This window comes from Lactuca virosa, chromosome 3, assembly GCF_052849685.1.
Source record: "Lactuca virosa cultivar CGN04683 chromosome 3, Lactuca_virosa_CGN04683_v6, whole genome shotgun sequence".
In the NCBI taxonomy this organism is placed as follows: Eukaryota; Viridiplantae; Streptophyta; class Magnoliopsida; order Asterales; family Asteraceae; genus Lactuca; species Lactuca virosa.
In genome coordinates this window covers 97,108,630-97,127,516 of record NC_136428.1, presented here as the reverse complement: position 1 = coordinate 97,127,516, position 18,887 = coordinate 97,108,630, and the positions used below count along the sequence as shown (strand labels likewise).

Genomic DNA, 18,887 nt, shown 5'->3' with positions numbered 1-18,887 from the left:
CTATCTTGCCAAATATTCAAGAGATAGTGCGGATTATTTATCAAGACAAACACTTCACACAATTGGCCTTAGTTGGTCTATGTTTTATCCAAAACATCACAACTTACCAATTTCAAATGTACAAGAGTAGGACACTTTTACTCTTACATTTGACAAGTGTTTTAAACCTTTCTTTAAGATATGTCACTCAAGTTACAATCTTGGAGTATGACTCTAAGAATTGTTTTGGAACTAAGTATGACTCGTCTTCCTGATCTAACCATTTCAACAATTCATGACTCCTCTTCTTAGTCATAAGAATGCACTAAGATGACCTTTAGAGGACTAATTGTGATATGATTTCTAAATCATTAAGATGATCACAAACATGATACTAAAGTACTCTCCCATCTTTTCAGATTTGAGAAACTTTTATCTTTCTACCTAATTTGATTCTTCTCATTCGTTCTGCCATACATTGAGACTTTTCCAATGTTTCAGAATTCTACTTAAACTTGTAAGTATAACCATATTTACTAAACTTTAGTAAATCAAATAGTCTTAACGAGCTTTGTGGTGGACATGACCAGTGCATAAGAATGTGTACTTGATCCCTTTAGTCCTTCACTTGACTCACACATCCATGTGAACAAGTAATTAGTTTTGATTTTCCAATGCTTGAAAGTTCTCATTCATCATACTATTCAACTTGCATGATTCCAAGTTTCGGTCCAATTGAAACTTGGGTGATGAGGAACTTTCCTGATTTGGTAAATTTAGACACTACCACAAATGAAAGAATCAAATCCATTTTCCAATATTGCTGTTAGTGGAATCATATAAGCAATAATTTTCCACAAATGTCATTGTAAGGATACTTCAAATAAACAAAATTAAACAATTTTCTTTTATTTTAAAACTTTGCGGAAAAACTTATCCTTACAATCCACATGGAAAATTGTTGTTATCTATTCCTTAGCAATATATCATAACTTCTTAAGCAACTGCTCAAAATTCTGATGCGATCGAAATCCACCTTCGCGATCAGAATCAACATATATTTCCTTTAAGATTTCTCTCTATTCTTTGATTCTTAAAACATCAACATGTGACCCAGTCACATCATGTAATGAGGATCTCAGAATAGAACTTAACAGAGTTAGATAATGGGCTCTACCTGATGTAGAGTCAAACTTATTGACTTTAACATCCTTAGGTAAATTTGGCAGCTTTGCAATCAACGCTCCTTCCTTTGGCAAAATAAACATATGGACCCTTTAGTAATGGGACTATCTCAGACTTAGCCTTTCTCTTTACCATTTGGTCAACCGGGTTGACTATGGCCAATCCCTTTCCATTGGGAAGAGAATGTTTTTTCTGGATTTCTAGTGTCACCATTGTCACTGTCCATAAAGTTTTTGGGAAGTTGATCTTCTAATCAAATTTGCTTCACTATCGTTCCAAATCATTGCTGATTCAGCAGCACCAAGCAAATAGATATGATCATTAAGGTTCATGTCATAGTCTGTATCATAGTAGTCTCAAAGGAACTCACTATGTGACTTAGAAAGTGATTGAACATCCAACTTTCTCAAGACTTTGAAACCCAACTCTCCCGGCTTGTCAATATGTGACTTCATCTCTAAGATATGATCACACATAGACCTTGCTTGCCATTAGGGCTTGAGTGACCTTGAACTTCTGGGTTAGGGAGAATAATTGGAGGAGGTGGAGGAAGAGAAGTATGACTTCCATGAGCCAAACTCGGGAAGTCATATTCATTAGGAAAGCTTGGTTTGGGAAGATCATTGTTGTCTAAACCAGACATCAACAATGGGAGAAATTCACGTAAAGTTGATTTAAGTCCTTAATATAACACCCAATATGATATATTAAGGATAGGACCCAACAAACTATTTTATAACTTGGAAGAGGGATGCCGTAATCCAAGCTATAAAATATTTGAAGGTAGGTGAATGACGATTCACCAATTTCCACCAAGATAAATGAAATGTATTATTAGGTTTTAATTGGTTTTGAAACTCCTAGATTCTTTTGAGATTCATTGAACTTTTCAATGGCATGTTTCAATCTCGAGTGTGCCCTTCAGGTTTTGTGACTGGGATGCCGAGGATCACAAAACAAGGTGTGAAGTAACCATGCAAATATACTTGGTACCCTTAATATTTACCCCTCAATCGATGTGCCGGTTAACCACACACGCTCCAACGATACTATGATAAACATTAAGTTACCCTTTGCCTACCTTGTTAAGTCCAGGTTAGTGTGTCGGTTAACCACACACGCTCCACTAACAGCTTAAACAAAGTGCAAAGTGTAATTTCATGGATTAGCACCTTATTCACATTTTCCTAAGTAACTAAGATTGAGAATTAATAAAAGGTTTAGTTACTTAGTATTTATTATTATACTTATAATGAAGGAAGAATTATAGTCCTTATCCTACCTGTTCGGCTAACGACCCTCCACCAGTCAAGGAAGCGGTGAGTGTGAGTGGACACCCATTAAACTGTCATTTTATAGGCAGTAACCTTATACCCCCCTTATAGACCGGCTTCGTGAAAGAGGCCTACTAATGGTAAGACGACTTGCTCTTATACATATAATATATTAAACTTTTAATATTATAATAGTATAAGGGTGTATTTTAGACATTTAAAATACTTGGTGGTTTAATCTATTAATTAAACTAGACTTTTAATATAATTAAACTCAAACCATATATTTATGGATTAATAATACTCTTTTAATTAAACGCTTTAATTAACTATTAATAAAGTCCATAAGAGTTAATTTGAACTATTCAACAAAACATCATAATTCCAATTATTAAACTCAAAATTAAAACCATTTAATTAATTGTTTAAGTTATGAACCCAAGAGTTTTAGAATTCAATTCTTTTTTTCATAAAAAACTTTTCTCAAATTCCAAAACTTGAGGGCAAGTTTCGTAATTCTTGAAAACCTTTGGATTCCATAACTTATGGAATTAATGGTGTTTTATGATGAAACTTTCCATGTTCCATAACTTAAGAACAAATTATGGAATTCTTTAAAACATGAACACCAAATTTTGTAACTCCATAAAAACTTTGAATCAAAATTTTTTTTTTTTAAAAAAACTTTCATATCCATAACTTATGGAAGTTTCAAAAACCCTTAAGATCACAACTTTAAAAAAAAATTTTTGAGCTCCAAAATTTTATGACAAAATATGTAACTCCTTAAAACATTTAGATCAAACTTTTAAAACTAATAAAATAATCATATCATTTTATCTTTTACTAAATTTGACCTAATTCAACTCATATAACAAATGATTCAAATTTTACAAATAATTCGTTTTTCACAAAACAAGTAATTATCTTAAAATTTGACAAACATCATGTTTTTTTTTCCTTTTTTTTCAACTTGAAAATAAAACATTTGCATCAATATAACAGAAAACAACCCATGGCTCTGATACCACTGTTGGGTTTTGAGCATTCTAACACTCCTATGGTGTACATGCAACCCTATAAACCTTGGATCTATGTTTTCTCTATTATACATGCAAATATTAACTATTCCAAGGTTTCATCCTAACTAGCATATTATGAAGCACCTATACTACAAAGTTCTAGTTAGATGACATACCTTTTGATGTAGCTTGATGTCTTCAAGGTTTAAGAGCTTAGCCCCAATACTGTGGAAGCCTCAAATGGAATCACAAATCACCAAAACACCTTGGAAGAACTTGAGAGAATATGTATGCACACTAAAATCGGCCCACTCTTATTTTCACACACTTGTGCCAATTTTGTGAGCCAAGGACCCTTTTATATATTATGGAGGATTAGGGTTACATCCATGTAAACCCTAATACCCATGACCTTTCATTTACATATGATCCATGGGTTAAAAGCTCCATGGACCATCCATGAAAGCTTAGCCCAACCTAAATGAACTTGGCCCATTCCATATATATAAGAGTCCATATTTAATTAGTTCTTTTTGATCACTTAATTAATTCTAAATTAATTCTTGATCAATACTAATTAAATAATATGATTCCATATTAATATATTAGAACTTATAATATATTAATATAAATCATAAATATACTATTCTCAAAAGACTATCCATATAAATTGTGCCGGTGAAGTGCAACCCAAATGGACCATGCCGGGTCGGGTCAAGTACATACCAAATATAGTTATGGACTTAGACATTAATCCAACACTTAGATCAGTTTGTTATTGTATTCATCGACGACATACTTATCTACTCTCGTAGTAAGGAGGAACATAGTCAGCACTTACGACAGATCTTAGAAACCCTACGAGCAGAGAAGCTTTATGCGAAGTTCTCTAAATGCGAATTTTGGATTCGAAGAGTCGAATTCTTGGGTCACGTGGTTACCGAAGAGGGAATACACGTGGACCCTTCCAAAATAAAGGCCATTGAGAATTGGTCAGAACCCAAGACGCCTACCGAAATTCATCAATTTCTAGGCCTCGCTGGCTACTATCGCAGAGATTGCTACCTTCGTAAGTAAGTGTCTTACTTGCGCCAAGGTTAAGGTCAAATACCAGAAACCCTCAGGTTTACTTCAACAACCGGAAATACCTGAGTGGAAGTGGGAGTGGATCACAATGGACTTCATAACCAAATTGCCCAAGACAACGGGTGGTCTCGATACCATTTGGGTGATCATAGACAGGTTAACCAAGTCCTCACACTACCTACCTATCAAAGAAACTGACAAGATGGAGAAGCTAACCAGATCTTACATTAGGGAGATTGTACGACTGCATGGTGTTCCCATATCTATTATCTCTGATAGAGATAGTAGATTCACTTCAAGGTTCTGGTAGTTGCTACAAAGTTCACTGGGAACTAGGCTGGATATGAGCACAACCTACCATCCGCAAACCGACAGACAAAGTGAGAGGACTATTCAAACTCCGGAAGATATGTTGCGAGCCTGTGTGATAGACTTTGGAAAGGCATGGGATACTCATTTACCCCTTGTCGAGTTCTCCTACAATAACAGTTATCATACAAGCATAAAGGAAGCTCCATTTGAAGCCCTCTATGGCCAGAAGTGCAGATCTCCTCTGTGTTGGGCTGAAGTGGGTGACACACAGTTATCTAAAGGACAAGTTCCTGACAGCACTCTCACGGGTCCGGAAATCATTCGAGAAACGACAGAGAATATTGTTCAGATTCGTGAACGATTGAAAGCCTCTAGAGACCGACAAAAAAGCTACGCTGACAATAGACAGAAACCTTTGGAATTCCAGGTTGGTGACCGTGTTCTATTGAAGGTCTCACCCTGGAAGGGCTTGATACGCTTCGGAAAGCGTGGGAAGCTAAATCCAAGGTACATAGGACCTTTTGAGATTATCGCTAGGATCAACCCTGTAGCTTACAAACTCAAACTACCTCAAGAACTTAGTAACATACACCCTACCTTCCACGTTTCGAACCTGAAAAAGTGTCTATCCGATGAGACTCTTGTTATCCCACTCGATGAAATCGAGATCAATGAGAGCCTCAACTTCGTGGAAGAACCAGTAGAAATCATGGATCGGGAGGTCAAACAAACGAAGCAAAGTCGTATCCCCGAAAGTGAAGGTTTGCTGGAATGCAAAACGGGGACCCGAATTCACTTGGGAGCGGGATGATCAAATGAAACTTAAATATCCTCATCTTTTCCCTTAGTCTATCTGTATTTGCTTAAACTCTAATTTCAGGACGAAATTCCCTTTAACGGGGGGATGATGTAACAACCCGAAATTTCTATCTTGTAAAGTCAATTCAATTCAATCAAAAGTCAGACTTGTTTCTATTACCTTTATGTTGTGTTAAGTGTTTGTTTAAGAGTTTCTAAGCCTAGTACACTCAAGGATTGTGTGTTAGGAAGTGTTAGCTTGAGATCATTGAGTTGCAATCGAGCCGGAAACACCCTCACAATAAGTTCACGGCCGCAAACTAGGTTCACGACCGTGAACCCATCTTGGGCGGTGAACTCATGCCTTATACATGAGTTTTGGCCATTTTTCTCTTCACTTCTCACATTCCAGCCGTGAATACATCACTTCTCTCTCAAGTATCATCCTAGAAAGGGTCTCTTTTCACCTCAAGATCGTAAGTATCTCATCCCTTTACTTGTGTACACTTGGAAACCCTTTGAAACTATCATTGATTCATCACTTTTCTGCATCATCTTCAAGATCTTCAAGAGTTCACGGCCGTGAACCCTTCATAGGGCCGTGAACCCTTCATAGATTCAAGCATGGGCCGTGAACCCTTCATCCTTGGTTGGCCGTGAACACCACAAAGGCCGTGAACTCCTAGAGTTTGGTCGTGAACACCTTTCAGCTTCCCATTTGTGATTCTAACACTTCATTGAAAGTGTTTCCTAGATCCTAAGGTTGTTTCCCTTACACTTTAGTTGTTATAAACACTAATTGTATGCCTATATATGTTAATATATGTTAAATAGGACCCGTTTGTGCTCGGGACTTCACTTGGCATACTTGGCATCCTATATCGATCTTTCATTCGAATCACTCACTACAGGTGAGTTCATACCCCTACAAATACAGTTTTAAATGCTTTTAGGGGGGGGGGAATACAAGTAGAACATAATGAAATTGTGTTAACCATTTACATGTGAAAACAACATTCCAAAAGGATTTCTTATACTCAAAACTTGTTAAAACTCTTTTAAATCTTTTAAAAACTTCTTTTATATCAAATCATATTCGTCTATTTATTTACGTATAAGTATGCTTTAACAGACTTAGGACTATTGCTAGATACCTTGACTCATGTTCCTTGTTTGGCTGTGGGCTTGGGGTAGGATCACTAGTCCGACTGTCGGTTAAATCGTAGTTATACTTATTAAATACATATATGAATATTAAACCCATTTTTAAGGTATACACTTAACTTAGTTGCTTATGGTTAGTAATTGAGCCTTTTCTACAAATCAGTAACAGTCAAACAATCATACTCGTAAACTATAATAGGTATAGTTTAGAGGATTGCTACTTACTACTTCTAGATCAGTGAAACTTACATGAGTCAGTTCATACGTGAGTCGGTTCATACATACTATAACTAGAACATAAAGGAACATACATACTATAACTAGAACAGAAAGGAACATACATACTATAACAGGAACAGAAAAGAACATATATTCTATAACAAGAACAAGATAACAATAATGTGAGCCACTATTTCATGGCATAGCAATATACTTGTTGTGTCACGTTTTGTAACCAGAGTCTCCTGGAGGGAGAGCGTGAGTTTGTGTATAGATCTATACGGGATTGACCATCCTACACCTTGTTGCTAGCTACAGTGGGACCTGCAGGTCTACGGGTGAAAAATGTCATACCATTTCGACGTATTTTGATCGTCGTGTTTTATACTAGTCAATCAAGCATGGTTATAACCTCATCACATTTTACCTTAATTTAACTTATTGGTTTTAAGGTAGTTAGTACTTCAGTAGTTATTTTATACAATACTACTGTACATCTTCATTTTTCCCATTACATTCATATAGTGATATTCTCACATCGAGTAATGCAAACTATTTTCTAGTAAAGATAGTCATAAACTTGGGAGAACATACATTTTTACGAGAAAACAAACATACAAAACAGTCGGGTCTTGGTAGAAGACTACTTTTCATTTAAGTAGAAAATGTAGGATTTTATGGAAAGATACAAACCTTTTTACTACATATACAAACATATTCATCAAAACTAATACAAACCATTGACACAAAAATACTTATGAACTCACCAGTTTTAATGCTGATCTACTCTTTCAAAATAACTTGTATTCCCAGGTCACCAGTAGACATGTACACTGGACCAGGTTTTGAGAAGACGGAGCATGTTCAAGACTCGTCTTTATTTTGATTACATATTTTTGGTGTCTTTCAAACTTTACACAGAACACACTTGTATTAAACTATATTATTAATGCAATGGATGATGTTGTTGCTTGTTTTACTATTGTGCATTGTTATGATACTGTACATGACGTCCTCCGCCCCCGAACGTTTCGCCGTTCTGGTTTGGAGTGTGATAGATTGGTATCAGAGCTTTGTTTATAGTGAATTGAGTATATCAACCCATAAAAGATATACAACTATAAACACATCGGGATTAAAACACTCTGACCAAGAGTCTATACTTTTGAAATAATAAAATATTTTACTAAAGTATACATACAAGCATTCATACTAGGATCAGTGTCATACTAGAACAGAACAAAAGTATTGCGGTTGTTGAAAAGCACAAGTAGGCTTGGGGACATATAATCAGTTCTGGGATGGATATAGCCTGATCAACTATATCTACCCGAGAAGTGATTAGCATGTGCCTAGGAATGGTTGTGGTGTCGCAACAAGTCTAAAAACTTACCAACTCTACTAAAATGAAAACTTTAGAACATAACATAAACATAAAATACTATAGGAGTATTTTCTGGTACTATAATTACTTATGTGAGAACTAAAAGGTCTTTACTAGTAGGTCAATAGTTGCTGAGTGGATACGCTAAGGTTATATGTGACTAAGGTGTCATAGACTGAGAATTTGTGATCTTTGCTTTACTTTCTGTTCCTTGTTTGGTTGTGGACTTAGAGTTAGGGTCACTTATTCGAAGGTCTATTCTATCTTGGTTACATATGACTGGTATGCACTACGCAAATATTGAAGTAACTGGTAAGGATCATCTTATAATTATCTATAGTAGTACGTCTATTATATGTTTCTTACACCCCTTTCTCCCTTAGATAACATGGCTGGATTCCATCTCCCTGGCGACCCGTACTTTCTCGATCAAGGGATTGGTGGATGGCTTGAAGCTGAACCCGAGGATGAAAACCCGGTGGTCCCAGCAGCAGAAGACCCCGAGGAGAGTTCTGATGAAGAGAACAAGGAGGAATTCCAAGAAGACTCGGGCTCAGACCCCGAGGTCTATAATCAACCCCAAGTTGCTCAGAATCCTAACCCTCGTCCAGCTTTTCAAGGCCCGACGCCTCTGTGGGCGGTGAACTTGGGAAGGTGGAGCCACGAGCAGGGACAACCACCTCCCTACAATGGAGACCGAAGCTTCTACAATCTGAATGAGGGAGGCTCAGGAGACAGAGTACTTCCTGTCTTGGTCCGTCGTGTTGCTCACAATGCTGAGCAGGGAAGAGCAAACTTCGACCAAGTCATGGAGATCCGTGCTAACTCCGGAGTCAACACAGTTCGTCTTCGTCATCTGACCGATGACCAGAACTTCGAAAGGTCTCGCACTGACGCCCTACAGGTGGAACTGAATGCCTATCGATCTGAGACTAGGGATCTTCGTCAGAACCAGGTGGCACTGCAAAGGCGTGTATGGGAAACGGAACAGCAGCTGGCTGAATCAAGGGTTGAATCAAGTACCAACCAGAACAACCCTCCTCGCGAGTAGAGCCTACTATACTCTCTCTTTTGGATATAAATTAGGTCTATGTATAGACTCTAGTATTAATTTCCTGCTTATGTTAAAGACCTTGAACTTTCAATATGTTAGGTCTTTGTACTGTCAAAATTTTCTCAATTCTGGTGTGATGTAAGACTTACTCCAAGGTCAATTTTTCCGAACTTATTGCATCTTTAAATACCAGTGATATTAACAGACATCTAATCTCCTGGGGAAATCTTTGTCCAAATACTTTCATCCTTCTATTGTTATATCTCTATTGCAATCACCCTCTCAACTATTTGTTGAACTATGGTGATTTAGTTCATGGAACACTCTCATTATTCTCACTATTGAATGCTTACTATCATCTTCATCTTTGTAAACTTTCAGTTGAAAGATGCATCCCCATAGATCAACAAGACGCACTACCCCGATAACTCCAACTCAACCACCACCACCTCCTCCACAATACGATCCTGCAACCCTCCAAGCTGCAGTGGTTGCGGTTGTTACGGCAGCCTTAGCTCAATTCAATACTAGTGGTACTAGCGGGGGTGGATCGGGTGTTAACTCCACTCAAGGTGATGGTCACGGGCTCTCTAGGGAGTGTTCGTACAAAGACTTCACCAACTGCAAACCCAGAACCTTTAACGGAACTGGAGGAATCATTGCTCTATCGCAATGGTTCGAGAAAACTGAGTTGATCTTTGAGGTCTTGGTAGAAGACTACTTTTCATTTAAGTAGAAAATATAGGATTTTCTGGAAAGATACAAACCTTTTTACTACATATACAAACATATTCATCAAAACTAATACAAACCATTGACACAAAAATACTTATGAACTCACCAACTGTAATGCTGATCTACTCTTTCAAAATAACTTGTATTCTCAGGTCACCAGTAGACAGGTACACTGGACCAGGTTTTGAGAAGACGGAGCTTGTTCAAGACTCGTCTTTATTTTGATTACATATTTTTGGTGTCTTTCAAACTTTACACAGAACACACTTGTATTAAACTATATTATTAATGCAATGAATGATGTTGCTTGTTTTACTATTGTGCATTGTTATGATACTATACATGACGTCCTCCGTCTCCGAATGTTTCCGCCGTTTTGGTTTGGGGGTGTGACAGGATGACGGACTGGGAACGAGTTGGCTTGCACGTACGCTCAGCGTACAACAATGTACCCCCCGTACGACACCATTCAGCTAAAAATCCATTAAGCCCTTATTGCTTAGGACCAGAAGTCCAAATCTCAGATCCAACTCTTAATCAACATCTGAAACCATAAAGTCACGAACTTGGGGACTTTGGATGTCCCAAAAAGGACCCAACTTCAAGAAACAACACTCTCCTTTCACTAGATGGACAAAAACTCATGCATGCAGGCCCGGCCCAAGGGCAGGGCGAGCTGGGCCGTCGCCCAGTGCAACAATATAGCAAGGGGCATCAGATTATGTCCAACTCGTATGGGTAAGGTAAGGGAACGACCGAAGGGATGTTGAAACATGAATGAAATGGGCGGCAATTCTCGATTGGTGAAAAAATCACGTCGAAGACGAAGAGACTGTGAAAGCTACGAGGAGTCAAAGAGACTGAGGTATTTGAGTATTTCTAGTTCTATCTTTTATACTCGAAGAGTCCATGACTGACTATTTTCTTCTAAAAAACATGTTGATTTCTAATTCTTCCTTTCATACAGAGAGGCGATGGTTGAGGTTTTTCTAATACTTTTCATTTCCATATTGTTATGAACAATATATCTATTCCAAATAGTGAAGTTGGGGCCCCTTTTTTTACTTTTTCGTTTCTTCCACTTCTATATTCCTCTATTTATTTGATTTTCGATTTATAGCTTTTGATAATTTAAGTCCCTCTATTGACTATTGCTATCGGTCTTATACTTTGTAAAATGACATATTTCAACCTTCTATATTCTAAAATATCATTTTCATCATGTGTTTGAACTTTGAAAAATATCAATTTCATCATTTTATTTTTTAATGTTTTTGTTTTATGCACCGTAATATATATACAATCTGATTTTCATACAGTTACCACCCTTCCGACTTTCTAAATTTTCGTATGTGTCGGTATAAATTAAAGGTTGTCAACGTTTCAGCGTAAATTTAGAAACTTTCGTTTGTTGATTTAAAAATTTTTACTTGCTTTTTTAACGTACATGTGAGTATAAATTCGAATTCATATATGTTTATACTTTGGAAAATGACATTTTCAACCCTCTACTTTTTAAAATGTCATTTTCACCCGTGTTTGAACTTTGAAAAATTTCAATTTTACCCATTTCATTTTCTAAACTTTTGTTTTTTTTTTATCTCCAGTAATATATACAATCTGATTTTCTACAGTTACCACCCCTCCGACTTCCTAAACTTTCGTATGCGTCGGTATAATTTAGAGATGGTTAACGTTTCGGTGTAAATTGTTTCGGCGTAAATTCAGAACTTTTATTCGTTGATTTTTAAAAAAATACTTGCTTTTTTTTATGTCTATGTTTGTATAAATTCGAGTTCGTTTATTTTTCGACGTAATTTTTTTTTTTACGTTTTCATCTTTGTTTTTATATACATTTCATACATATGAGCCGAGTCATATATAATATATTTTTAATTATTTGAACTTTCGTACGTTAACTTAAAAAAAAATTTAATTACTTATTTTTATGTCCGTGTCCCATATAATACAAATTTTATTATTTTTGTTTGGCATTAAGTCTTCATAAGTTCTATTCAACACCTAACAAGTTACTTTCTACTACTTTTGAAATACACCGCGACACGCGACCGGTAAAATCCTAGTTTCAAATAAAAAAAACTTCATTATTTAAAAATCCAAATTAAAATCCCATATAAAATATACATTTCGTTAAACATCTCGTGAACACGGATTTGTTAATTTGTTTATACATCTCAAAAATCTCTTTGGAAATCCTACTTGGGCAAATCAAGCTGAAAGGATAATTTTTTGCTATGCATATAATTTTTTTTTAACATATATGAATATATGATGAATTTATCAGAGTTCAAAAGAATAAAGAATCGACTATAGAATAAATCTTCAAGCATTTTGATCCAATCGACATAATAAATCTTGTTTTGACGAATCTGAGCGAATAATAAATCTTGTTTTGGAATCAAACTTAATGTTATCACTATCTTCGATGGAAGATCTTTACCGACAAAATCCAAATTTATAAAAATAAACTATATTTATACAATTAAATGTACAGCATTACCACCTTTTAGTCCACATAAACCTTCCATCATGACTTTCATGTCGACTTCATGATCTACGAGAAACACGTGTCCTGTGTCCATTTCTTTAAACTTGAATTATGCATGAGTAACCCCCTAACTAACTATTAAATTCTAATCAAATCATAGTAAATGAATCCTAATAAATGTGTTATTTTAAGAAAACTTCACACACATAAAACATATCAGTTTGAAAGTTGAATGATCCCCTGTTGTTTAATCTTATCGACATCAAGTGAATATAAAATCAAATTCAAAATGGTTGCTGATGCAAAAGAACACACCACCTTTAGTATATTAAAGAAGAAGCAAACCCCACGGATTCTTTTTCCATTTCTTTTCCTTATAAAAGCAAGGTAGATGAACTAAACCTTAAAGCCCATTAGAATCAAACACACACTTTCAAGATCTCAACTCTCAACAATGGTACCAATCTGCAACTTCTTATTCATCTTCATCACCTCATTTAATTCCATTTATCGATTTGCTCGTCAACACCCTGTCCATGTTAGTTTCAGTCCGCATGGTAACATTTATCTTGAATTTGATGTTACACGTGTACCTCCTCTTTGAAATCCGTTTATTCAGTTTATACACAAAAAAAAAGAAGAAAAAAAGTTGGGATTGGGACTTTCAGTAAGTCGGTTGATCTTCAAATATCCCGATTTAATCTTTTTTTTTTTTTTTCATAATGGATTTTTAAAGTTGTATTTTACCTTCAATTAGAGAAACAACCTCAAAATTTACAGGTTTCCAAGTTACTGTTTTTTTTTTTTTTGAAAGAGAAAAAATTTGCAAGCAAACGACTGTTTCAGTCCGAATGAACTGGTTTCCAAGTTACTGTTATACACATGGATATTATAAATCTTTTTAACATTTTTTTTATTTGTAAAATCAGATTAACCCTAGATTAGCCATTTAGTCGGCCCTTCACGCAGTGACTCTTCTTCTTCTTCGCACCTGCTTCTCCTCTGGCGACACCATTCGATCCTCTCTGAGAATTTGTCAATCGGAAGTCCTCCTGCGATGGCGTTTGTTTGTTCTTCCGTTGTGAGTGAGATAGAGAGAAAGAGTAAGAGGGAGAAAGTGAGTGAAATCGGAGCAAGTTCTTCCCCTGTAAATCTTCGATATCACCAAAGATGCCCAAACCCTGATTGATGGCGAATTCGGGTGCTCAAAGTCCAATAGCTCCCACCATCTGTGAGTTTCACTAAGAAAACCGCATCACTGGATCCACCAATTTCGGAGATCTAGCCGTGGATATAGTTACAGTTGTCGATGGTATGGGTTCGGCTGCAACCGTTGACCGGTTCCTTTTTTTATGTTCGCCGGTGTCTTTTTTATTGATCTTGCCGATACTGTCGGTGTTGATTTGTACCGAATAGAATTATAGATAATCAATCGGAAGTTGATGTTGCTAACGATTCATCGTAAATGTTAATTAATGGTGAGATTAATCTTAATGGTTTTTTTACAGGATATAAAATTCTGGGGTTCAGTTCATATATTGTCTTGCACGAGGATCTTAAGGTGGAAAATTTTATCTAACATTTTTTGTTACTTTGGTATAATTATAAAGCATTTTTTTTTGTATATTATTGCAGAACCATGGAAACCTATCAACAGCTTCACGTACTGACATAGAACATTCTTGAGATCCATATTGAACCCACCTCAAATTTTCGTAAATTTTTTAATCATTACAAAAAAAAAAAGGTAAATAAAATATTCAAATATTACTGGATTAAAATATCAGAAAACTTAATGAAAAGAAAAAAGAATGTTTTTAAGGAATTTGATTTTGATGAGAAAGAAACAGGACAGACAAGTGATGAAATGATCGCGTAAACAAATGAACTTTATTAAGAGCATCCACAATACAAGTAGTATAAGAGTTGAATAAGATGGTGATTATGATTGAATAAGAGTTGAATGGAGTGGGGTGATAACATGGAGTAAAGTTAAATGGAGGAGTTCAATGATCATTGAATGATTCAATAGAAGAAATAAAATGGTAATTAGGATTGAATACGTGTTTAATGAGTTGTGGATGGTGTTGTATAGATGTTTAATGGATGATATGACAATCCATTGAACTCTATAGAGTTCAATGGATTGTGGATGCCCTAATGGGTATACTCACTGGGTCGAAACCAAGCTCATACCCTAGCCCATAAATGCATCTCCGAGGACACGCAGGCAGTGTTAGTTGGGGTTAATTGAAGGGTTCCATAGACTAATTACACCATTTTCACAATCAAGAAGACAGAGAATTCCATTACATGAACCAACAATATTGACATTTCTGCTTGGAAACTTGACTGGTGTTATGCCTTTGTATCCACACAATGGAAATTGATCTTTTTCATGTAACGTACAAAAGACGTCTATCACCATATTCTTCTATGTATTTAATTCCAATTGCATGTGTCATGACGAGTCTTTGTGGGGATCGAGAAGATGAAATTGGGGCTATCAATACAAGAACGTAATGATTTGGAGACTGAACTAATTAGAGGAGGGATTTGGGAGGGGGAGCTCTTATTAATACCTTTGATTTTATCTTCATACCATAGTAACCATTATTTTTTAAGTAGTTGATTTTTTTCAATTGCAGTTTTTTTAGAATTTCAAAGTTACTGTGTAATTTAAGCTTTTTTTTTATGGAAAACTGCAACTTAATCTTTGAAAAAGTGTGTTTAATTTTTCGTAAATTAAAACAATTTATAAACTGCAACAAACAACAACCAACAATTACATAATAAATTGAAGAACATTTTTCCACCTAATCAAACAATAATACACGATACATGTATATAAACAAGTTAAATAAAAATGATTAAGTAATAATCACAAATAATAAACAAATATGTTAAATTCTAATAACTTCCCGGAACCATTATCTTCAACCACCGCCGACGATATATTGCCACCATTAACAGTGCCGACGTCGTCGGAGAAGAGAGGAGGAATGTGAAAAAGAAAATAGCGACTGAAAAGAACGAGAGGAAGAGAAGTCTGAAACGTCATCGGAAACCGCTTGAAGCGTGAAACCTCGCCGGAAATCGTCGCCTGAAGCGTGATAACTCGCCGAAAATAGTCTGAAACGTCACCAGGACCACCTGAAGTCGACGGAATCGCTGCCTCCGTCTCACCTGGTGGATGAATCGTCACCTGAACGACTGCCATCACCGTGGGACAAAGAACGAGAGGAAGAGAAGTTAAAAGAAACTCGTCGTAAATCGCCTGAAAGTCACCGGATATAGTTGAAGTCGACGGAATCGCCACATATCTCTCATCTAGAGACTGAATTGTCACCCGAACCCTTGCCATCATCGTCGGACAAAGAACAAGAGAAAGAGACGCTCAAAAAAACCTCGCCGGAAATCGCATGATAACACCGGAAATCGCCATAAGTCACGTGTTTTTGGTTGCTTCTCTCAAAATAAACAGCCTATCAATTTTGAAGAGCTTTATACCTTTTATAATTTACGTATATATTTATTTATTTTACCAAAACACCAAATTTTATAATAGTTTTTTATTTTTAAAACATCAAATTTTATAATAGTTTTTTATAGTTGTTACATATATTTATTTATTTTAACAAAATACCATCTACCTTTTTATCAAAAAATTGTTTAATTTAATTTACGTAAATTTTAAAAATTGTACATATTTAATTTTCGTTAATTCATTTTTTTAAATTTTAAAAATATTATATTATTTAATATTTTTTTTTGTATATAGAGATGTTTAAGTTATTTGGAATCAACATATTTGCTCGAGATGAAGATACTTCTACCAAAAAGTCGGCATTTTCCACAAAAAAAAAACATAAAAGTCTGTATGCATCTACATGGCAAACTATGTATTGACCGAGTTTTGATTTATACAATTAACTTAGGTCTCGTACTTCTGAAACACTTTGGATACATATTAAAGTTAAGTGCGAATGTATTTGAATTTTTCTATTATTTGTTGCGTCAAAATATTATTTTATTATTCATTCTTAAATTTTATGCACAATTTAATGCATTAAATTAGACTATTGAAAGATATAAAACAAAAAATATATGTATGTTTTTAACATAATAAATTAATTAAAATTTGTTCAAATGCTTTTGAAAATGGACCGTTAACAATCCAATTCATTTGTTTCGATGCCTGCCTATTATAACTTTGTAACTACAAATAATCAATGTTTTAAAAACCGGTTTTTTAGTTGAACCGGTATGGTGACCGATTTCCAGTTCAACCGGTTCGACCGTCAGGTTAACCGGTTTCTATAATTTTCATATTTTTCCTATTTTTCTATACATACATACATATATAAATCATGAATTTGACGTTTACAAGTTCAAAAATTAAAAATACATATAAAATAGGTTGTGTATCAATCCAAATACATTAAAATAATATATAACTATAAGACTCGAGGGTATGGGAGGGATGTTTCCCTCACTTTTTGTGGGCCACACCACCATTTCCCTTACTTTTTTTTCCCTCACTTAAAACCCAAGGAATGGGTGGGAAGCTCCCCTCACTATTTTTTTATTTTTTTTTAAATATATTTCATACATATATTATACTCATTTTGTAGAGAATTAAAAACCATGAATTTTGATATATTTTTTATATTTTTTAGTAGGTATATAGTTTTATAAATATTAAAAAAGATATATAAAAACTGTCCAATAGCATGAGGAGAGAGAGTGCGACACCCCCTCCCCCCACCTCTTTCCCGCGGGTTGCTCCCCTCACCCAAGGGATGGTGTTCCATATACGTCAAAAAGAAACTAAATTATAATACCGAAACAAAATATAGTTTTAGATGAATACAAATACATCAAAAAGCTTTATAAAAATTATCATATGTTTTTATTTAGAAAAAACTAAATAGAATTGAAAAAAATCACCAACGTTTATTACGCAAATGATTATTTTCCATGTATTTTTATTTGGTTTAACCGGTTTAACTGGGTTTTTGTAAAAACCAGCCGGTTCAATCTGGTTCAAAAATCGACGTAAAATCGGTAATAGTTGAACCGCTCCCCCTTCCGGTTTCCGATCCAACCGGTTCGACCGGCCGGTTCAAACCGGTTTTTAAAACATTGCAAATAATATCTATAAAATCACAATTTAATTATAATAAAAAAAATCTAACGAATAACTAATGAGGCTATTCACAATAATTACATTTTACTTTCTCATTTTAAAACAAAAAAATATATGTATGTTTTTTTGATATTGATATTTATATTATTTTTTAAACTAACTATTATTTTGGGTGACTGATTGCAATGAGTTTATATGTTAAAAATTTACAAAATTTATTTACAAAATGATTTCAATATATTAAAACCGTTATCGTTATCAATCCAATTAATTTTCGATACCTACCTATTATAACTTTGTAACTACATTTTACTTTCTCATTTTAATTTATCTTTTAGTAACATAAAAGAAAAATGTAAATAGCAATTATTCATATATGTCATCATGACTTAATTATAAAAAGTAATAGTAATTAGTAAAAATATGTCATCATAATTTAATTATTAAAAATTAATGATTAGGGGTACCATTAAGTGGAAAGGGGTATGGATAATTGATCCCTTTAGGAGATAGTCTTAGTCAATATTTCAACCATCAACTCTTCACATAAATAATAATAACGTGACATTGTGTGATTCTGTGTTTTCCAGCAAGATAACATTAGTTGTAGTAATGAGATGTGTCAAAACATCTTTTGTTGTTTTTTCAAGATTTCCGAAAGAATCTTTATTTGATCAAATTGTACATTCTTTTTTAATGAAATCAACCAGGTTAAGATTTTGCTTACTTTATATTGATTACTAATTACTAATAATCATAAAACTTCAAATTGAATATGTTGCCTTTTTGTGAGAAATAACAGTAGACAGAAAATTCTATATATTCCGTTACCAATTGTTAAAGTCGAAATGGATTGTATGTGTATTAGTGATAAAAGTTGATCTTATTTTTACTATGTGGTTTTGTATAAGTACTCTGAATCTTTGATTTGATCCCGAATTTAGTTAATTGATTTGTTTAGATACCCCATTTATACAGCTATTTAGAGAGGAAATATCGACTTCGATTATCATGTTA

The 18,887-nt window shown here is 34.7% G+C and overlaps 1 long non-coding RNA gene across 1 annotated transcript; it reads left to right on the top strand.

The window, feature by feature from the left end:
- Window positions 1-13,049: 13,049 nt before the first annotated feature.
- Window positions 13,050-15,330, top strand: LOC145166242 (uncharacterized). The gene is made up of 3 exons (XR_013740464.1): window positions 13,050-14,033; window positions 14,230-14,282; window positions 14,357-15,330. It is a non-coding gene; the product is annotated as an uncharacterized LOC145166242 (long non-coding RNA).
- Window positions 15,331-18,887: the final 3,557 nt, after the last annotated feature.